This window comes from Cervus elaphus, chromosome 26, assembly GCF_910594005.1.
Source record: "Cervus elaphus chromosome 26, mCerEla1.1, whole genome shotgun sequence".
NCBI lineage: Eukaryota > Metazoa > Chordata > Mammalia > Artiodactyla > Cervidae > Cervus > Cervus elaphus.
In genome coordinates this window covers 11575661-11596547 of record NC_057840.1, presented here as the reverse complement: position 1 = coordinate 11596547, position 20887 = coordinate 11575661, and the positions used below count along the sequence as shown (strand labels likewise).

Sequence of the window (20887 nt, the reverse complement as noted above, 5' to 3'; positions counted from 1 at the left end):
ATATACAGAAGCAGAAATGTAGTTAAGGAAATATTTGAATAACATCAAAGCCAAAGGACAGTAGCACAGTGATTTAAATCCCAATGAATCTGGTTAAATAAAAAGCCATCTGTCTATTGTTCAGCTAACCAATACCTGCTTGTTTCAGGTACGTTCCTAGATCCTATCTTAAGAAATGTAAGAGAAAATATTTAACTTTTTGATAAAAAAAGAAAAAAAATATGTAAATGAAGCATTTTATGCTTGGTTACTCACTAAAATCTGCATCTAATGGCTAGAAATAGTGTTTTCTTCTCATAATTGAAAGGATCTGTCTGAGCTTGTTAATATCCACAATACAACATTTTATCTTATTTTACTGTTGGTTTACACAAAAGCCTTTACTCCCTATAGCATTGCGCATGTGTATATGAGCTTAAGATATGTTTTGTTGTATTGAAAAATAGTGTAGGTGCCACAATAAAAATAAAAATATGTACAAATGTATCCCCATGTGAATACATGCCATGTTAACTTAGGTCTAAAGACAAGTCCATAACTTATACTCTTTCTCCATACACCTAAATATATACATATGTTCACACATAAATACAAATGTATAAGAGAGAGAGAAGTCTATGTATTTTAGAAATATGTATCGTCCCTAATCTCATTTCCATTTTATTATATAAAAAGCCATTTAGAATCTAAAGTGACACAAATATGTGTGATAAATTCTGTTACTATGACAAACCTAGACAGTGTGTTGAAAAGCAAACTCATCACTTTGCTGACAAAGGTCTGTATAGTCAAAGTTATGGTTTTTCCAGCAGTCACATACAGTTGTCCGATCTGGACCATAAAGAAGGCAAAGTGCCAAAGAATTGATGCTTTTGAACTGTGGTGTTGGAGAAGACTGTTGAAAGTCTCTTGGACAGCAAGGAGATCAAATCAGTCAGTCTTAAAGGAAATCAACCCTGAATACACACTGGAAGGACTGTTGTTGAAGCTGAAGCTCCAATACTTTGGCCACCTGATGCAAACAGACAACTCATGGGGAAAAACCCTGATGTTGGCAAAGATTGAAGGCAGAAGAAGAGGGCGACAGAGGATGAGATGGCTGTATGGCATACTGAACACGTGTTTAAGCAAACTCCAGGAGATGGTGAGGGACAGGGAAGCGTGGCTTGCTGCAGTCCATAGGGTCGTGAAGAGTCAGACATGATGTGGCAACTAAGCAATGAACAACATTGTCTCTCCTATCATTTCCATTTTATTATATAAAAAAGACATTTAGAATCTAAAGTGATGCAAATGTATGTGATTAATTTTGTTGCTTTCACTTCCTCTTAGCTCTTTTTTCCCACTGGTAAAAAAATTCATCCCTTGACAACAACCACACCACAAAGAGATAGTGAGCATTGTGGGAAAGCAATAGCAAATTTCTAGAAAACAAGTCAGTAATGATTATTTCATGTCTCACCAAAGACTAAACACAACATGAATTAAAATAAGTAACATAATTCTTTTGTTGCTGTTGTTATTACTAGTCATTGATATACTCACCATGTAGGGAACTAAGTAAAAAACTCTTTAACAAATCATGCTTTTTTGAGAAACACAAAAATTGTAATCATGTTTTTTACTCAAGTGAATATTTTCAAGCATTGAAAATATTTAATCCTAAGTGTTAGAGACTAACCTCTCTATCATTGGAGTTTCTTTCATATGGTTTTCAAGAGGTGAAAAAAAGGTATATTTCTCCAGATCTACTCTCTGAGGTTAAAAAAAGAAAAAGTAAGGCTCAGAAAAGAGCTGGTAGAAAGTGACAAACCCTGTGGATGGCATCTAGATTTATATCAATCTTTCAAAAAGGTTTTTCTCAAATTCATTTTATTCTCTCAGTATAGAGGGCTATGCCTCCTTAATTTGTGTGCATGACTGGATATTTTTCTGAATATAAAAACAGAATAGCCAAACAAATATAAAACATGTTCTGCCTTATGATTTTTCACAGATGTGTAGAAGTGTTACACATGAATGTGCCATTTATTTTTTTTCTTGATCAATTTCTCAAGAGTTTGATACAAGATCTAAAAAGAATGGAAGGAGAGAATTGCTCCTGTGTGACTGAATTCATTTTCTTGGGAATTACTAATAACACTGTGAACAAAGTGACCCTATTTACCATGGTTCTCCTTGTTTATCTCATCAATCTTCTGGCAAACCTTGGAATGATAACCCTGATTAGGATGGACCCCCAGCTGCACACACCCATGTACTTTTTCCTCAGCCACCTCTCCTTCTGTGACCTCTGCTATTCAGCAGCAATTGGTCCCAAGATGTTGATAGACCTTTTAGTCAAAAACAAATCAATCCCCTTCTATGGTTGTGCTCTGCAATTCTTGGTCTTCTGTATCTTTGCTGATTGTGAGTGTCTCCTCCTGGCAGTGATGGCCTATGACCGGTACACGGCCGTCAGCAGCCCCTTGCTCTATGCGGTCAGCATGTCCAGCAGGGCGTGCTCCCTGCTCATGGCTGGGGTTTACCTGGTGGGAATGGCAGATGCTCTGATAACACACGATATTAGCCTTCTGCTTATGTTTCTGTGGGTCAAATGAGATTAACCACTTTTTTTGTGATGTTCCTCCTCTCCTGTTGATATCTTGCTCAGACACACAGGTCAATGAGTTAGTGATATTCATGATTTTTGGCCTCATTGAACTGAGTACCATTTCAGGAGTCCTTGTCTCTTATTGTTATATCATCCTATCAGTCTTAAAGATCCACTCTCCTGAGGGGAGATTCAAAGCTCTCTCTACCTAACTGTTGTGGCAATTTTCCAGGGAACTATGCTCTTTATGTATTTCAGACCAAGTTCTTCCTATTATCTAGATCAAGCAAAATGACCTCGCTGTTTTACACCCTTGTGATTCCCATGTTAAACCCTCTGATTTACAGTCTATGAAACAAGGATGTGAAAGAGGCCCTAGAAAAATTGAAAAATAAATGGCTTTAAATATTTATGTTAGGCATATGTGAATAAACATGCATCCACACACATATAGTGACAAATGATTTATTAAAATTATATGGTAGAATACATGACAAACATAATTTTTCAATTTCTTAAGGTAGTATTACACTAAATCTCAATCTTAAGTCTATTATTGTTCCTCCCACTTGTCATGTTTAATTATTTTTCCTGAATTTGTACATGGCATTTAGTTTAAATGAAAAACATTTCTGACTTTTCCATTATGCTAATTTTGTTTAGTTTTTATTCAAACATTGTTTCTATTATGCTGAGACTTACTGTGCATTTACTCAGTGATCTTTGAGCATGTAGATTCTTTATATACTATAGTGCATCTTGCAGTTTAAATACTACTAAATATAAGCCAAAACAAATAACATATTAACTAAATGGTCAAGTAACTCATTATAACTTCAACTTCATCATGAAATAATACATACAGGGCTATAATTCCAAAGCAAAAATATCTAAATCCAGTCCAAAATAAAATCATCTTTGAATAGAGATATTCAGTCAAATCTAAATAAGACTCAATTTAAGAGATGAAAGGATAGTAGATAGAGGATTTGACAGTTATTCAGGTTGTGGAATATAGAAGTCCATGTTTGTTAGAAGAAGTCATATTTGCTATAACATGGAAGAACCGTGAAGGCAACATACTAAGTGAAATAATCCATACAGAGGAAGATAGGTACTCCGTGGTCTCACATACAGATAGAGTCTAAAAAGTAAAACTCAGGAGTTCCCTGGAAGTCCAGTGAACAGGAATTGGTGCTTTCAATGCCCAGGCCTGGGTTTGACCCCTGGTCAGGGAACTAAGATCCTTGCAAGCCTTGGGGTGCAGCCTAAGTAAAAAATAAATTTCATAGAAGTAGAGAATAGATTGGTTGTTGCTAGGAGCTGAAAGACAGGAGAAAAGGGTGATGTTGGTCAAAGTGCACACATTTTCTATTATTTACTGAACAAGTTTAGGGGATTTAATCTACATGATACTCCAGTTAACAATACTGTAGTATAAACTTGAAATTTGCTAAAAGAGTAGATTTTAACTGTCCTCACCATACACACACTCAAAATGGTAACTATGTGAGGTTATGCATGTATTAATTAACCTTATTGTGATAATCATTTCACAAAGTATACATATATCACTTCATCACATTGTATACCTTGTAACTATATGTGGTATCTATCAATTACATTTGAAGTAGCTATGTTAAAAATGAGAAGGAAAGAAGTCTTAATATTAGATTATAAAGCCCTATGGAAAGTATAGAAAGTGACTTGTTAAAATACAATATTGTGTTTTGTTATCAACTACCAATTCCTCTGCACTTCTCCCGAGATACTTTTCCTTCCTTCTTTCTCAGCCCTAAGTGCCCCTTTTTTGTCTCTTTGTGGTTCACAAACAACCACTTACCTAAAGCATTGTTTTATACCACACTGTTTGTGCTCATTCTTTGGTAATGAACAAAGCATTCCATCCTTGTTAATCAAAGCACTGAAAGTTGCCTGAAGCATAAAATAAGCAAATATATATTAACCTAAAAATACTAGACAACCTTTTTTGGCTATTACTTGTATCTCAGAAACACAAAATTAACTGAGAGTTTTCTAAGTGCCATATATATATATCACAATATGCAGGTGGATTCTTTATCAGCTGAGCCCCTAGGGAAGCCCTATATATCACAATATACTATAACTATTGTATGCATATAACAACAGCTTTGGGAAGGTGCAGAAGTGATTGTGGAAAAAAAATAACAGACTTTTATAAAGACATACATATTTATTAATTGAATTAGATGTAAGAAATTATAAGTTCTTGATATTTGATGCTTCATATACCTTGAATCTGTTTCCTGAAGGCTAAAGGACAGAAAGTGAGAATATAAACATATATTTGAAATACCATAAAGTACTGAAGATCACTCTTATTTATCCATTAAAAGTGTAAGGTTAAAAGACCTCTGATAGTCTTAAATTTTCTAGATGTCATTGTAAAATATCCTTATGTGAAAATATTTCAGAATGGAAAAATAAAGCCTACAAAATTCTTTTGTTATTCAGAGTGGTATTTGTGAAACACTATAGCATGTTGAAAAGAGTTTTCTTGGTGGAAAAACCTTAGAATAATTGTATAATATAAAAGGTTGAAATTTTCTACTCCTGGTGTATTTTATCAACTCAGCCAAATGTCTTTTGAATTGTTGCTTATGAGGAGAAACATGGCAGAAAAAATTGACTGGACTATATTAAAGTCAAGCAAAATAGGAAGTTGATGGATTTCCATTAATTAAGAGTTAATGAACACATTAATTAACCATTCTTCATGCTTATTATATATATTTATTTCAGCAACTAAAGGCTGCATTGCAAATATTAGCTCATTTTATTAGATCTAGTGGGAATGATGTAAAGAGAAGGGAATTTTAAGCTCATTAAATGTAATTCCAAAAATAGTACTGATTTAGATGAAAAATTTCTATGTGTATATTACAATCTAAAATGACATTCCATAAACACAGTACCTTCACTATGAGATTGTAGGAAAGTACTGATTTTTATTTTTAATTCTAAAAGTCTCTTGTAAAGGATTTATTGTATGTTTATGTAATGGATATAGTGCATACTTTCTAGAGTGTTGAAAGGTTGTTGCTGAACGATAAGACGCCAGGATTCTTGGCCTCCGGAGGAGATGAATTCAATCCAGGGCCAGAGACGAGGCTGGATCGCTCAGAGCTTTTGTGTAATAAAGTTTTATTAAAGCATAAAGGAGATAGAGAAAGCTTCCGACATAGGCATCAGAAGGGGGCAAAAGAGTATCCACCTCCTAGTCTTTAGCTGTAAATTATATAGTCACTCACAGTCTGTTAATGAAAAGAAAGGAATGTCTTAGAATTTAGAATGGCACCAGATAATTCATCTCTGGCCATAAAACGATTGACTTGAATCTTGTAGAAGGGCAGATTACCAACAGATAGTTTCATTTACATAGATTAGGGAACAATATCTGAGTAAGTAGTTTAGGCCGTTTGGCGGAACCAACTTGAAGACAGAGTCTGGGGTACATTAATATAGCTTAAGACAACATTTCCATAAGAAAAAGAAATGTATTGGTTAACTCAAGGTTTGAGAGTAGTTAGCTTCAGGTGAAACCAGGTATCATGGCAACACAGCATTTTAAGAGAAACCTCCTTTTAAATTTGTATAGAGAAGAAAAAAATATATTGCTGGTTTGCTTCCTCCTGCCGCTTAAGAGAGATAAAATTGTCTGGCACTTGCAGCCTCTTTCCTCCGTTTGGAGACCCCTGGCCCTCCTGCCTGTTACCCTCTCAGTATCTCAGTACCTTATTAATCTTTATGTTACTAAAAGTGCCACCTTGCCTGTAGAACAACACTGTCTTTATCCACCCACTGGATCTCCCCTCATTTTCACAGAACCTGTGAGCTATAAAATACTTCAGTACCATACCACGCAATGAACTCCATGTCATAATAGGTTTGACGAACAGACAACTGTATTTTGAAGAAGATCGTCTGGGTGATATGGTCTGCCTAAAATTGTTTTAGTGTTTGAAAAGCACCAGGAAAACTCTAAATATAGAGCCTTTCTCTCACTTGCTTATATCTGAGGAATACACTTTCTCTTTAAGAGATGTTTTACAGTTATTTAAGATCTCCGTTTTTAATGAAACACAAACCCCATTGGAAGATTTTCCCCCCCTTAGGTTACCCAGCTTGCAATAACAATGTAGTTACCCACGCTCAGTTAAATTGTTAGGTGGGGGAATATTGAAAGGAAGTTAATCTACATGTGTTTGAGGAACAGTCCTGTTAAAAAGCTAAAGCTGGGTTCTGGCTGAACAAACTAGTTGTTGCAACAAATAGTTGCATCCCAGAAAACAGGGATTCCCGAGGTAAAAATTAATTTGGATTGGAGTATAATTAGAGCTTCCTTGGTGGCTCAGACATTAAAGAATTTTCCTGCAATACTGGAGACCCGGGTTTGATCCCTGAGTCAGGAAGATCCCCTGGAGAAGGGAATGGCAACTCACTCAAGTATTCTTGCCTAGAGAATCCCATGGACAGCAAAGAGTCGGACAGAACTGAGTGACTAACCACCATAATTATGCGACCAAAACCAATTCTACGTACACCATATGTGCAACAGAGAAGTGGAATGACAATAAAATTCTTCTGAAACACAAATCCATCAATTTCTTGATTTTACTGGCAAAATATTAGCAATTAGTTTTGGCTTGAACTTTGCCTCACTGATAGCTCCACAGTAGTACAATTGGTATTTCAGTGTTGCGATCCTCACAACCAAGAATAACAATGACATAAAAAGGCATCAAAAGTTGCCATTAAGAATCTCATTAAAAAAAAAAGAAAATCACATTTCCAAAATTAAATATGAAATAATTATATGGATTTAAGCTAAATGATTTCCCGGATTTGTAGAAAATAAAAGTAGAAAAACAAACAAATGAAAAGAACAAAGAAAAACACCCAAACAGATAAGAAAGCCTGTCTCTGATAGTTCCCAGATGAGATTTCTGGTGAATTAGGAAATTTGTTATGCTGAGTATATTAATTTCAGTCCATTTGACATTTGTGTTATGTTATTGTGTTGTGACTTTATCCTCATTGCTTTAATAACTAATGGTTCTGAGGAAGATCTCATGCATTAACTTCTTGCTTATGTATTTTCTTTTTGAACATTTCTGTTAATTTTTATTTTTGGGGGGGCATTTTTTAAGTCTTTTTTTTTTTTTTTCAATGAGGAAAGCTATTAGTATATTGTGGATACAAGTTCTTTGTCATATATATGGATAAATGGTTTTGAAATATTTTCTATTTTATGGAAATATTTCTCTCTGATTATGTTTATTTTTTGTTGTGAGTGAGTGAAAGTTGCTCAGTCATGTCTGAATCTTTGTGACCCATAACTGTAGCCCCCCAAGCTCCTCTATCCATGGGATTTCCCAAGCCAGTACACTGGAGTGGATTGCTGTTCCCTTCTACAGGGGATTTTCCAGACCCAGATATCGAACCTAGCTCTCTTGCATTGCAGGAGAATTCTTTACCATATATGTCACCAGGGAAGGACAATCTTTTGCTACATAAACACTAGTCCAAAATTCAGTTCAGTTCAGTTGCTCAATCGCATCTGACTCTTTGGGACTCCATGGACTGCAGCACACCAGGCTTCCCTGTCCATCACCAACTCCCAAAGCTTGCTCAAACTCATGTCCATCGAGTTGGTGATGTCATCCAACCATCTCATCCTCTATAGTCCCCTTCTCCTCCTGCCTTTAATCTTTCACAGCATCAGAGTCTTTTCCAATGAGTCAGTTCTTTGCATCAGGTGGCCAAACTATTGGAGCTTCACTTCAGCATAAGTTCTTCCAATGAATATTCAGGACTGATTTCCTTTAGGACTGACTGGTTGGATCTCTTGCTGTCCAAGGAACTCTCAAGAATCTTCCCCAACACCATAGTTCAAAAGCATCAACTCTTCGGTGCTCAGCGTTCTTTTTGTCCAACTCTCATATCCATACATGACTACTGGAAAAACCATAGCTTTGGCTAGATGGACCTTTGTAGACAAAGTAGCGGAGAAGTCCATGGCACCCCACTCCAGTACTCTTGCCTGGAGAATCCCACGGGCGGAGGAGCCTGGTAGGCTGCAGTCCATCAGGTCGCTAAGAGTTGGACATGACTGAGCGACTTCACTTTCACTCTTCACTTTCATGCATTGGAGAAGGAAATGGCAACCCACTCCAGTGTTCTTGCCTGGAGAATCCCAGGGACGGGGGAGCTTGGTGGGCTGCCGTCTATGGGGTCGCACAGAGTCGGACACGACTGAAGTGACTTAGCAGCAGCAGCAGCAGCAGCAGACAAAGTAATGTCTCTGCTTTTCAATGTGCTGTCTAGGTTGGTCATAGCTTTTCTTCCAAGGAGCAAGTGTCTTTTAATTTCATGACTGCAGTCACTGTCCACAGTGATTTTGGAGCCCAAGAAAGTAATGCCTGTCAACACGTTTCCATTGTTTCCACATCTATTTGCCATGAAGTGTTGGGATAGGATGCCATGATCTTAGTTTTTTGAATGTTGAATTTTAAGCCAAGTTTTTTACTTTCCTCTTTCATTTTCATCAAGAGGCTCTTTAGTTCTTCTTCGCTTTCTGCCATAAGGGTGGTGTTATCTGCCTATCTAAGGTTATTGGGAAAGAGTTTATAGATAGTATTATACTTCAGGAATGGCATGTAGATTCAGACAGATGTTTTTCAACTGCCTATCTCAGATATTTTTATTATTATCAGTTAAATAGCAATATCTCTTCAAAGAGTGCCTTTTAATGGAGACTTTTCGGAATGTAAAAAGAAAATAGCACAAATAAATTATGCTTTCTTATAAATATGTTGTGAATGTCCAGGAGTGGTTCACATATATGTATCATTTTCTCCGTCATTTCTTCAAAACTTTAGACAAGAATACCAAAGATTGGAAAAAGAAAATTGCTCTTTCTTAACTGAATTCATATTTAGGGGAATTACTGATAAGTCTGGGATTAAAGTGATCTTATTTATCATGTTTTTTGTTGTTTATCTCATTAACATTCTGGCAAATCTTGAAAAGATTATTTTAATTAGGATGGATCCCTAGCTGCATATACCCTTGTACTTTTTCCTCAGTCACCTCTCCTTCTCTGACCTCTGCTATTCCAAAGCCATTGGCCCCAAGATGCTGGTGGACCTATTTGCCAGTTCAGTTCAGTTCAGTCACTCAGTTGTGTCCAACTCTTTGAAATCCCATGAACTGCAGCACGCCAGGCCTCCCTGTGCATCACCAACTCCCAGAGTTTACCCAAACACATGTCCATTGAGTCAGTGGTGCCATCCAACCATCTCATCCTTTGTCATCTCTTCTCCTGCCTTCAATCTTTCCCAGCATGAGTCTTTTCTAATGAGTCAGTTCTTCATGTCATGTGGCCAAAGTACTGGAGTTTCAGCTTCAGCATCAGTCCTTCCAATGAACACTCAGCATTGATTTCCTTTAGGATGGACTGGTTGGATCTCCATGAAGGTGAGGGGACTCTCAAGAGTCTTCTCCAACACCACAGTTAAAAGCATCAATGCTTTGGTGCTCAGCTTCCTTTATAGTCCAAATCTCACATCCATACATGACTACTGGAAAAACCATAGCCTTGGTTAGATGGACCTTTGTTGGCAAAGTAATGTCTCTACTTTTTAATATGCTGTCTAGGTTGGTCATAGCTTTTCTTCCAAGGAGCAAGGGTCTTTTAATTTCTTGGCTGCAATCACCATCTGCAGTGACTTTGGAGCCCAAGAAAATAAAGTCAGTCACTTTCCACTGTTTCCCCATCTATTTGCCATGAAGTGATGGGGCCGGATGCCATGATCTTAGTTTTCTGAATGTTGAGCTTTAAGCCAACTTTTTCACTTTCCTCAGGAGGCTCTTTATTTCTAATTCACTTTCTGCCATAAGGGTGGTGTCATCTGCATATCTGAGGTTATTGATATTTCTCCCTATTTGCCAAGAACAAGTCAATTTCTATCTATGGTTGTGCTCTGCAATTCTTGGTCTTCTTTATCTTTGCAGATTGTGAGTGTCTCCTGCTGGCAGTGATGGCCTGTGACCGGTACAAGGCCGTCAGCAGCCCCTTGCTCTATGCAGTCAGCATGTCCAGCAGGGCGTGCTCCCTGCTCACGGCTGGGGTTTTCCTGGTGGGGATAACATTTCTCAGATACACACGGCATTAGCATTCCATTTATGCTTCTGTGGGTCAAATGTGATTAACCATTTTTTCTGTGATTTACACCTGTTTTTTTTTTTTTTTTTTTCCCTGTCCTGCTCAGAAACACAGGTCATTGAGTTAGTGACATTCACTGCTTTGGATTTTATTGAACTGAGCACTCTTTCAGGAGTCCTTACTCTTATTTTTATATCATCTTTTCAATCTTGAAGATCCACTTTGCTGAGGGGAAAGTCAAAGATTTTACCACCTGCACCTTCCACTTGACTGCAGTGTCAATTTTCCAGGGAGCTATGATTTTTTATGTATTTCAGACCAAATTCATCCTATTCTCTAGATGAAGACAAAATTATTTCTTTGTTTTACACTCTTGTGATACCCCTGCTAAATCCTCTAATATTTAGCCTATGGAAAAAGGATATAAAAGAGGCATTAGTAAAATTGAAAGCTAAACTATATTTTTAAATATCTGTATTATGCATATATGCACACAACCACCCACATATAGTAATTGTGTGATTAAAATTTTATGGCACGACACAGGAGAAACAATTTTCTCAAGTTCCTAAGTGAATAATTATTTGTATTAAGCTCCACTGTAAAGACTGGAAGAGGAAATGGCTACCCATTCCAGTATTCTTGCTGGAGAATCCCTATAGAGAGGAGAGCCTGGTGGGCTACAATCCATGGGGTCGCAAAGAGTCAGATATGACTGAGTGACTATGCACAGCTTCACTGTTAAGGAATATTGCAGGTTTCCTCAGATATCATGCTTAGTATGTGGGCAGGATTTATATATGACACTTACTGTTTTTGAAAAACCTTTTCACTTCTCTACTTATGCTAATTTTTGGTTCATTTGTCATTCAAACACTATTTCAGTCTCACTAAAACATTATACAATGTCTTAAAGGTTTTGACTTAAAGTAAATCAAAGATTTACTGAGCAATCTTTCAGAACTCAGGTTTTGTATATTTTATAGTATATCTTATAGATTCTATACTAATGAATTTAAGCTGGTACTACTAGTAGACATTAATGAACTAAGCAGTTTAGTAATAAATGAGCCACACAATCATCATGGGATAAAAAATTTAAGGGCATTTGTGAGACATTATGGCATGTTGGAAAACTTTTCATTGTGGAAAAAGCTACAAACTTATAAAAGTCTTATTTTTACATAAAAGATGTATAGGTTTCTATCTCTACCATATTTTATCAATTCACCAAACTCTTTTGGAACTGTTGCTCATAAAAGGCAGCCTAACTGAAAATATTGTCTGAAAATTAAAGTCTAAGACAAACAGGGCATCAGTGGATTGGCAGGTATTGTGCAGTAAATAAACATGTAATCTAGTTAATTTGTCTCCATTCAAGTGTCCGATGTATATTACAGCATCTAAAGACTGATTTGACCTACATATCACTCCATTTTATTGGATTTAATAAATATGATATGAAAAAAAAGAAGAAAAAATTAAGCCCATTAAGTGGAAGTCAAAAATACTGCTGCAGCAGACAACATTTGATTAAAATAGGCTTCCTCATCTGGAATTGGATAACTTAAAGAAGAACTGAGTGTTTTTTAGGAAATTTGCAATTCAAATCAAAGCTGTAGCAATGGCATGAAGATACTCTTCTATTCCACGAAAATTCTTGAAATTCCACAAAAATAGGGAACAGCATATCAAAAGACTCTGATGTATTCTAGGTTGTCTACTTCAGTCCTCATCACTAACTTTCCTTCTTCTTTCCATAGCACATCCTTCTTACACATCACTGATGACTGATGGAAAATATCTGTAATGTCAGTTGTTACTTCTCATCTTTCATTTCTAATTTTATTGACTTGAATCTTCTCTTTGCTTCTCTTGAAGAGTCTGATTGAAGGCTTATCAACTTTATATTCTCAAAGAACCAGCTTTTAGTTTTATTGGCCTGTGTTATTATTTTCTTTATATTTTTCATTTATTTATGCTCTGACCTTTATGTTTTGGTTCCTTCTATTAACTTCGGGCTTTGTTTATTCTTTCTCTGGCTGCTCTAGGTGTAATGTAAAGTTGTTTCTTTGTGATTTTTCTTGTTTCCTGAGGTAAGTTTTATTGCAATAAGCTTCCTTCTTAGAGCTGTTTTGCTGAGCACCTTAGGCGTTGGATTGTCATGTTTTTGTTGTCATTTGTCTCTAGGTATTTTCTTTTTTAATTTCCTCTTTCTTTTCTTCAGTGATATTGGTTGTTTAGTCACATATTGTTTAGCCTCCATATGTTTGTGTTTTTTACAGCTTTATCTTGTAATGGATTTCTCATATTGTCATTGGAAACAGATGCTTGTTACTATTTCAACTTTTAAAAATTTACCAGGTCTTGGTTTGTGATCCATGATATGATCTGTTATGGAAAATATTCCACGTTTACTTGAAATGAAAGCGTATTCTGCTTCTTTCAGATGGAATGTCCTACAAATATCAAATCTATCTGGTCTATTGTGTCATTTAAGAATTGGTTTACTTATTAATTTTCTGTCTGGGTGAGCCATCCATTGGTGTAATTTGAGTGTTAAAGTTCCCCACTATTGTGTTACTGCCGACTTCCCCTTTTATAGATATTAGCACTTGCCTTATATATTGAAGTGTTCCTGTGTTGGGTCCATATATATTTACAATTGTTATGTCTTCTTCACGGACTGATCCCTTGGTCATTGTGTAGTGTCTTTCCTTGTCTCTTTTAACATTCGTTATTTTAAAGTCTATCTTGTCTGATATGAGTATTGTTTTTCCAGCTTTCTTTTGATTTTCATTTGCATGGAATATCTTCTTACATCCCCTCATTTTCAGTCTGTATGTGTCTCTAGGTCTGAAGTGGGTTTCTTTGTATATATCTTCTTGATGAGACTTAATTTGTTCAAATTCTTTGTTCAATTTTTATTAGGTTGTTTGTTGTCTTACTGTCTGTGAGGATTCTTCATTTACTTTGGCTACAAGTTCTTTGTCATCTATCTATCTATCTATCTATCTATCTATCTATCTATCTATCTATCTATCTATCTATCTATCTATCTATCTATCTATCTATATGGTTTTCAAACATTTTTCCTCAGTCTTTGAATATACATGCATTTATACACACACACACACACACACACACACACACACACATATATATATTCAAAAACTTGCTTCTCTGATTTATTTTTGCACTGTTCCACTTACCTTTTGCTACACAAAGTGCATTTCAAAACTAGATAACTTAAGAGAATGGCCACTGACCATGTGTGCTCAGTAGTGTCTGACTCTTTGTGACCTCATGGACCGTAACCTGCCAAGCTCCTCTCTCCAAGAAATTTTCCAGGCAAGAATACTGGAGTGGGTTACCATTTTCTACTCCAGGGGCTCTTCCCTACCCAGGGATCGAACTCACATCTCCTGCTAGACAATCCGATTCTTTTCTACGGAGCCACCTGGGAAACCCTTGAATATACATGCATTCATATATACTCAAAAGCTTGTTTCTCTGATTCGTTTTTGCACACTGTTCTAGTTATCTCTTCCTACATAAACTGTATTTCAAAACTAGATAACTTAAGAGAATGACCACTGACTCCTTATTTTGTTCTTTCTCATGTTTACTGAGACTGCATGAAATATTCAGTGGAAAGGTGGGCTAGGTTGCAAGTTCTTTAATAATTGACATTAGATGAGAATGTCTAGAAAGATGGACCCAAATTCTCCCCTTTTAGTTCATGTAATCTCAGAATGTGCCACATTGTAAATTCAGATGGCTAGTTGGAATTTCTACATGGTAATTCATGGCTTTCACATACTGTCTTCTTCAAGACAAGACCCAGAAATGACTCACAGTATTTCTGCTAATTTTTTTTTTTGATGATATCTTTTTTATTTTATTTTTATTTTTTTTTTAATTGGTTGGAGGCTAATTACTTCACAACATTTCAGTGGGTTTTGTCATACATTGATATGAATCAGCCATAGATTTACACGTATTCCCTATCCCGATCCCCCCTCCCACCTCCCTCTCCACCCGATTCCTCTGGGTCTTCCCAGTGCACCAGGCCCAAGCACTTGTCTCATGCATCCCACCTGGGCTGGTGATCTGTTTCACCATAGATAGTATACATGCTGTTCTTTTGAAACATCCCACCCTCACCTTCTCCCACAGAGTCCAAAAGTCTGTTCTGTATTTCTGTGTCTCTTTTTCTGTTTTGCATATAGGGTTATCATTACCACTTGCTAAATTCCATATATATGTGTTAGTATACTGTAATGTTCTTTATCTTTCTGGCTTACTTCACTCTGTATAATGGGCTCCAGTTTCATCCATCTCATTAGGACTGATTCAAATGAATTCTTTTTAATGGCTGAGTAATATTCCATGGTGTATATGTACCACAGCTTCCTTATCCATTCATCTGCTGATGGGCATCTAGGTTGCTTCCATGTCCTGGCTATTATAAACAGTGCTGTGATGAACATTGGGGTGCATGTGTCTCTTTCAGATCTGGTTTCCTCAGTGTGTATGCCCAGAAGTGGAATTGCTGGGTCATATGGCAGTTCTATTTCCAGTTTTTTAAGAAATCTCCACACTGTTCTCCAAAGTGGCTGTACTAGTTTGCATTCCCACCAACAGTGTAAGAGGGTTCCCTTTTCTCCACACCCTCTCCAGCATTTATTGCTTGTAGACTTTTGGATAGCAGCCATCCTGACTGGCGTGTAATGGTACCTCATTGTGGTTTTGATTTGCATTTCTCTAATAATGAGTGATGTTGAGCATCTTTTCATGTGTTTGTGAGCCATCTGTATGTCTTCTTTGGAGAAATGTCTGTTTAGTTCTTTGGCCCATTTTTTGATTGGGTCGTTTATTTTTCTGGAATTGAGCTGCAGGAGTTGCTTGTATATTTTTGAGATTAATCCTTTGTCTGTTTCTTCATTTGCTATTATTTTCTCCCAATCTGAGGGCTGTCTTTTCACCTTGCTTATAGTTTCCTTTGTAGTGCAAAAGCTTTTAAGTTTCATTAGGTCCCATTTGTTTAGTTTTGCTTTTATTTGTAATATTCTGGGAGGTGGGTCATAGAGGATCTTGCTGTGATTTATGTCGAAGAGTGTTTTGCCTATGTTCTCCTCTAGGAGTTTTATAGTTTCTGGTCTTACATTTAGATCTTTAATCCATTTTGAGTTTATTTTTGTGTATGGTGTTAGAAAGTGTTCTAGTTTCATTCTTTTACAAGTGGTTGACCAGTTTTCCCAGCACCACTTGTTAAAGAGGTTGTCTTTTTTCCATTGTATATCCTTGCCTCCTTTGTCAAAGATAAGGTGTCCATAGGTTCGTGGATTTACCTCTGGGCTTTCTATTCTGTTCCATTGATCTATATTTCTGTCTTTGTGCCAGTACCATACTGTCTTGATGACTGTGGCTTTGTAGTAGAGTCTAAAGTCAGGCAGGTTGATTCCTCCAGTTCCATTCTTCTTTCTCAAGATTACTTTGGCTATTCGAGGTTTTTTGTATTTCCATACAAATTGTGAAATTCTTTGGTCTAGTTCTGTGAAAAATACCGTTGGTAGCTTGATAGGGATTGCATTGAATCTATAGACTGCTTTGGGTAGAATAGCCATTTTGACAATATTGATTCTTCCAATCCATGAGCATGGTATGTTTCTCCATCTGTTTGTGTCCTCTTTGATTTCTTTCATCAGTGTTTTATAGTTTTCTATGTATAGGTCTTTTGTTTCTTTAGGTAGATATACTCCTAAGTATTTTATTCTTTTTGTTGCAATGGTGAATGGTATTGTTTCCTTAATTTCTCTGTTTTTTCATTGTTAGTATATAGGAATGCAAGGGACTTCTGTGTGTTAATTTTATATCCTGCAACTTTACTATATTCATTGATTAGCTCTAGTAATTTTCTGGAAGAGTCTTTAGGGTTTTCTATGTAGAGGATCATGTCATCTGCAAACAGTGAGAGTTTCACTTCTTCTTTTCCTATCTGGATTCCTTTTACTTCTTTTTCTGCTCTGATTGCTGTGGCCAAAACTTCCAACACTATTTTGAATAGTAGTGGTGAGAGTGGGCACCCTTGTCTTGTTCCTGATTTCAGGGGAAATGCTTTCAATTTTTCACCATTGAGGGTGATGCTTGCTGTGGGTTTGTCATATATAGCTTTTATTATGTTGAGGTATGTTCCTTCTATTCCTGCTTTTTGGAGAGTTTTAATCATACATGAGTGTTGAATTTTGTCAAAGGCTTTCTCTGCATCTTTGGAGATAATCATATGGTTTTTATCTTTCAATTTGTTAATGTGGTGTATTACATTGATTGGTTTGCGAATATTTCTGCTAATTTTGTTTGTCAAAACAGATGAAGTATGGCAAAAATTCAAAGAAGGATGAATAAGCAATGCATGCAATATAGATGAACCTTGAAAATATTTCAATGAAGACAAGGCTGATGAAAAGAATAACAGTAGCCACCAAAAAACAAACAAAAAAGCATGTTGCATAATTCTATTTAAAAGGAGGCCAAGAATTGGAAAGCACAAAGAATTAGAAAGCAAATTAGTAGTTACCAGGGCTCAGGAAGGAAGGAAGGAAGGAAGGGAAAGCAACAGCTAATAAATATCTAATAAATAAGAATAAAGGATTTCTTATCATAGTGATGAAAATGTGGACGTAAATACTGGTGATAGCCTAAGAACCTTAAAAATATAGTAAAAACAAACAACTGTAGACATTAGAAGGGTGAATTCTATGATGTACACATTACATTTCAGTAAAAAAGAAAACATGAACAAAGTGTGGTAATATCCTTAAATGAGATGTGAAGGAGACTCTAAAACACTATGAACAAATCTAAGGAAATGGAAATAATGGAGGGAGGATCTTTTTCGAGTTTCAGTAGGTTTACTCTTTAAGTAAAGAAGGAGAAAACCATTTCAGGATAACTGTGAAGCACATCATACAAAAAAAAAAAAAAAAAAAAAATTGCAGTTTTCTTTTTACCATAGGTCAATTTGATGACAGGAGGAAGGCATGAAAACTCAGCCTGTGCTAAGTAGCTTCTGAATTCTCAGGGGGAAATACTGAAGCAGAAATATAATTAATGAAATGTTTGCATAACATCAAAGCAGAGGGGCAGTAGCACAGGGATTTAAGTTCCAATGTACCTGGTAAAATATGAGGTCATCTGCTTGTTGCTCAACTAGCCAAGACCTGCTAATCTCAGGTAGGTTTCCAGTTGCTAACTTAAAGAATATGGAAGAGAATACTTAAGATTTTCAGGAAACAAATTGTAAATGAAACATTTTGTGCCGACTTACTCATTAAAATCTGAAATCAATGGCTAAAAATATTTCAACCTCAGAATCACAAGAATCTGAACTTGTTAATATCCACAATGAAACTGTTTATTTGTTTTATTTTGCTCTTTATTCACAGGAAATATTTACTCTTTTTATCTTTGGAAAAATGTATACATGAATTTAAAGCATGTTTTGTTTTATTAAAATAGATTAGGTACCACAATTAAAATAAAAACATGTACAAATTCATGAACCACATGCCATGTTTACTTAGTTCTGAGGGAAAAAAGTTCATTGCTTACATTCTCTTCTTATAAACATTAACACCTATACACATAGAGGAAAGTCTATGAATTTTAGAAACATTATTGTCCCTCATCTTATTTCCAATTTAGTAACTAACAGACCATTTAAAATCTAAAACGATGCAAATCATACAATAAATTCTGTTGTTTTCACTTCCTTTTAGTTCTTTTTTTCACTCGTTAAGAGATTCACCTTTTGACAACTGCCACTACACAAAGAGGTAATGAACATTGTGGGAAAGCAAGAATAAATTTCTAGAAAACCAGGTCAATAATACTTAATTCATGTCTCAGCAAATACTGACCATAACATAAACTAAAACAAGTAATGTAATTTTTTTTTTTATTACTAGTCGTTGATATACTGATTGTTTCTGGAACAAAGTCAAATTCTCTGAAACCAATCATGCTTTTTTGAGAAACATAAAAATTGCTTTCATTTTTTATATATAAGTGACTATTTTCAGTCATCATAAATGCTCAGTCCTGTGTCTTACAGTCTGTGTCTAACACAGGCATCTCTTCTAGGTTTTTCTCAAGAGGTAAAGAGTTAAATTTCTCTAAATCTACTCCTTGGGATGAAGAAACTAACACTCAGAGAAGAGCTTGTAGAAAGCAACAAACCTCATGAATGACATCTAGATTTACATGCAATTTCTCAAAGGTCTTTCTCAGATACTTTTTTATTATTGAAGAATTGATAGCTATGCCTCTTTAAAGAGTGGGTACATGACTGAATACTTTTCTAATTATAAAAAGACATTTATAGAAAAATATATTCTGTCTTATGACATTTTGTAGATACCAAAAAGTGTTACACATGCAAGTGTCCTTTTCTTGATCATTTTCTCAGAAGTTTACATAAGAACTAACAAGAATGGATAGAGGGAATTGTTCCTCCATAACTGAATTCATTTTCTTGGGAATTACTGATAATGCTGTGAACAAAATGATCCTATTTACCATATTTCTCCTTGTTTATCTCATCAATCTTCTGGCAAATCTTGGAATGATAACCCTGATTAGGATGGATCCCCAGCTGCACACACCCATGTACTTTTTCCTCAGCCACCTCTCCTTCAGTGACCTCAGCATTTCCACAGCAGTTGGCCCCAAGACGCTGGTGGACCTATTTGCTAAGAACAAATCAATTCCCTTCTATGGCTGTGCCCTGCAATTACTGGTGCTCTATACCTTTATAGACTGTGAGTGTTTCCTGCTGGCAGTGATGGCCTATGACCAAGGTCGTCAGCAGCCCCTTGCTCTATGCGGTCAGCATGTCCAGCAGGACATGAGTGTGCTCCCTGCTCATGGCTGGGGTTTACCTGGTGAGCATAGCAGAGACTTTGATACACATGACATTAGCCTTCTGCTTATGTTTCTGTGGGTCAAATGAGATTAACCACTTTTTTTGTGATGTTGCTCCTCTTCTATTGCTATCTTGCTCAGATACACAGGTCAATGAGTTACTGATATTTACTGCTTTTGGCTTCATTGAACTGAGTACCATTTCAGGAGTTCTTGTCTCTTATTGTTATATTATCCTATTGGCCTTGAAGATCCACTCTGCCAAAGTGGGGTTCAAAGCTTTCTCTACCTGCATCTCTCATCTAACTTCTGTGGCAGTTTTCCAGGGAACAATGCTTTTCATGTATTTCAGGCCGAGTTCTTCCTATTCTCTAGATCAAGACAAAATGACCTCTTAGTTTTACACCCTTGTGATTCCCATGTTAAACCCTCTGATTTATAGCCTAAGGAATAAGGATGTGAAACAGACCCTGAAAAAATAAAGAATAAATGGTTTTAAAAATTTATATTTTGTATACGTGCACACATACACATCCATACATATATGGTGATTGATAATTTATTAAAATTAAATGGTAGGTTACATGATAAACATAATTTCTATTTGAGGTATATTGCTATTTCCCCCACCTGTCATGCTTCTTTATATTTCCAGAATTTGTATATGGCATTAGCTTCTGGGATAATTTTTTCTGACTTTTTCAATATGTTAGTTTTTGCTCAGTTTTTAGTCAAGCACTATTTAAATTATGCTAATATTTATAGTGCATTTTATTCATTGATCTTTGAGCTTTTTGGTTCTTTATGTACTACAGTATATCTTGTAGTTTAATACTACTAAATATAAGCTAGTATTAATAATGTATTAACTAAACAATCATGTAATTCATAATAAGCCTGAAATTCATCATGAGCTAACACATAGTGGTCTATTATTCAAAAGTAAAAGTATCTAAAACCAGTCTAAAGGAAAGTCATCTTTGGATATTCAGTCAAATCAGAAAAGGATTCAATTTGGAAGATGAAAAAATAGCAGGCAGAGGATCTGACAGTTACTCAGATCTTAAAGTGTATGAATCCATACATGTTAGAAGAAGCCATATTGGCTACAACATGGAAGAACCATGAAGGCATATGCTAAATGAAATAATTCATACAGA

At 35.9% G+C, this 20887-nt stretch overlaps 3 pseudogenes; all 3 read left to right on the top strand.

Annotated features, from left to right (window-relative positions):
- The first annotated feature begins 2081 nt into the window (after nucleotides 1-2081).
- On the top strand, nucleotides 2082-2998 carry LOC122684331 (annotated as a pseudogene).
- Nucleotides 2999-5429: 2431 nt separating this feature from the next.
- LOC122684098 lies at nucleotides 5430-11270 on the top strand (annotated as a pseudogene).
- Nucleotides 11271-17599: 6329 nt separating this feature from the next.
- On the top strand, nucleotides 17600-20209 carry LOC122684097 (annotated as a pseudogene).
- Nucleotides 20210-20887: the final 678 nt, after the last annotated feature.